Source organism: Dipodomys merriami, unplaced genomic scaffold, assembly GCF_024711535.1.
Source record: "Dipodomys merriami isolate MVZ:Mamm:240054 unplaced genomic scaffold, mDipMer1.0.p SCAF_220, whole genome shotgun sequence".
Classification (NCBI taxonomy): Eukaryota; Metazoa; Chordata; class Mammalia; order Rodentia; family Heteromyidae; genus Dipodomys; species Dipodomys merriami.
The window spans coordinates 279,046-281,880 of NW_027203605.1; the positions used below are offsets into that span (position 1 = coordinate 279,046).

The window sequence follows — 2,835 nt, forward strand, 5'->3', positions numbered from 1 at the left end:
TGAGGACTCATTCATCTGCCTAGGAATTCATGCTGGTTGTTGGAAAAAGAGCTCAAGTAAGGATGCTATTTAAAGCCTTATACCTTTACTCTTTACCAGGGTATTCTCCTGCTACATTGGTTGCTGAGAATGTCTACAAGAGTAAGCATTCCATGAGGAGCAGGGAGACACCATATGACTTATACTTACTGAGGTTTCCAAGTCAATTGTTATCACTTGTACTGCATTTTGAAAGTCAAATCTCTCTAACACTACCAGTTTTAAGAGATAAGAGGAGTGGAAAATCAACTCTTAAGGACAAATACATCTTCAACATGTATTGTTCCAAGTATTCCTTTTAAGGCATATTCAACAACTGGTGAAACTTGTGTTGGCTGTAATTATGTGTCTTTCTCCATGTGTGCATGTATACATGAGAATATGTATTTGTGTGAATAGTAACATACATGTGTACATTATGGCTTATATCATCATTTATTCCTTGCTAACAAATAAAGTAAGGAATCACTAAAGTTTTAACAGAAACTGTGTAGTTAAAGTTGTAACTCTTCACTCTGCTTCTTTACACAAAGACTTTGCAACTTCTCATTAATAAAGTTTCCATAAACTCTAAAATGTACATACTTAGTACTTAATGTCTGCTATCATAAATCTTAAATACTTTACAGAAAAGTTTTATACCTGCCAAACAGTCCTATTTTTGGCATATATAAGCAAAATCCCAAAATTAATCATATTTAAAACATTAAAACTTTTAACAAACCTTAACACTTGCTGCAATGTTCATTTTGACAGGTGCCTTGTATAGGATAATTGAATTTCTCCTCCTCCAAATCTCTTGAACTACAAATATCTGGAATTATTTTGTTTTTGGCATGTCTATCTTGATTTTATTCTTTAATGTGTGCTTATGTAAGAAATACATGATTCTATAATTTCACAACAATTCTTTTGAACTTACTTTTTGTTGAATTGCCTAGCTTAATAAAATCAATTAAAAGTTATACTTTATATATAAAAACTGTTCTGTGCTCAATTTAGCATCACATACACTAACATTGGAACGATACAGAGAAGATTAGCATGCATGCTGGGCAAGGATGACATGCAAAGTCTTGGTGCGTTCCATATTTTTACAGCAACAGATGCTGAAACGTATGTGGCCACAAGGGAACCGTACCACATTCTTGGTGGGAGTGTAAACTTGTTCAACTACTTTGGAAAGCAGTATGGAGGTGCCTCAGAAGACTCCATATAAAACTACCCTATAATACAGTAATCCCACTTTTGGGGATTTATCCAAATGATCATAAAAAAGACCATACTAAAACTACCAGCACAACTATAGTTATTGCAACATTATTTATGATAGCTAAGATATGGATCCAAAACAGATGCCCCCATTAGATGAATGGATCAAGAAAATGTGTTATATATACACAATGGAATTCTTTGCCTCCATCAGAAAGAATGACATCGCCCAAATTGTTAGGAAATGGAAAGACTTGAAAAAAAATTTATTGAGTGAAGTAAGCCAAGTCCAAAGAAATATAGGTCCCATGATTTCCCTTATTTTCAATAATGAATGTATGTCTGGGATAAGCAGAAAATTCAAAAGATATGTGCATATAACCAGATAAGTTGATGTTAAAGAAATTGAACCCCAAGATAGGGACACAAGTGGTTTTTTGTTTCTTGCTATTGTTTCTAACGTACTTATAATGTGTGATGTCATTTTTTTTGTTTATTGTATGTTTCTCCCCACATTATAACCCCTGTTTTCTCTGTATTTGAAGTTGGTACACTTACATCTTGTATGTATGCTTCTCTAATTTGGGGAGGGGAAGGGAAAAAAATGCTCAAATAGAGATACAGGTTGACCCATTGTAACAATGAGATGCACAAGAAACTATTTTTAAAAATGAACTTTACAATTTAGGCGGAGGAAGGAAGGGGATGGGGAGTGTACTTGTGGAGGTGGGAGGGAAGGGATGGTAGGGGAAATATAAAGGAGGAGGTAACAATGCTTGTTAGGAAACTTACTAGTTTCCTTGTTCATGTAAATGTGACCCTTCTGCACAGTATTATTACCATAAAAAAACATATAACAATGTTCTTAGATAGAAGAGTTTATTTCCTCTATTTTACCCATATAATATTGTTAACAAAGAAATTAATTCAGAACACTGATATGAAGGTAATTTGAATAAATGTGTGTGTGTGTGTGTGTGTGTGTGAGTGCGGCAGCGCACAAGCATACACACATGTGCATGCGAACAAACACCATGCATATATATTGGAATGCTCAGAATTTAAATCAGGGCTTCGAGGCCTTGCTAGGCCTTTCCTATCTAGATTGGTGAGCTACAATATAAGCTACATCTCAATTCTTGGCTCTTTGCTAGTTCATTAAACATTTTGAAATATAATTTCATGAAGTTTTTTTTGGCCCTGATTGGCTCCCAAGTGTTATCCACAGATCTCAGTCTCCTGAGCAAATATTCAGAGTAGATAGGATTATAGGTGTGACTAGCCAGCACAAGGCTTTTAGAACAATTTTAAAAGTAAAAGAAAATTTACTTCATGGGGGACTGTTTTATCATCACCTAATTTGAAAGCCTTTTGAGTGATTATATGTCAATTTAATTCGTTTGGGGATTGTTAAAAGATAGTAAGTGATGATATTTAAAAGTTTTAGTACTTTTTAAAAAAGAAACTGGAACTGTGGGACAGAAGAAATTTGGCTGTCTTCGGACCTCAATTTGTAAGCTCAGCTCTGTGCATGAAAACCCATTGTCACCAACACAGTCTGTGTTGAAGACAAAATGTGACAGA

At 34.5% G+C, this 2,835-nt stretch overlaps 1 non-coding gene across 1 annotated transcript; it reads left to right on the plus strand.

Moving 5' to 3' along the window:
• Positions 1-1,028: 1,028 nt before the first annotated feature.
• On the plus strand, positions 1,029-1,135 carry LOC138834998 (U6 spliceosomal RNA). Its single transcript, XR_011374328.1, has one exon. It is a non-coding gene; the product is annotated as a U6 spliceosomal RNA (small nuclear RNA).
• The last annotated feature ends 1,700 nt before the right edge of the window (positions 1,136-2,835 follow it).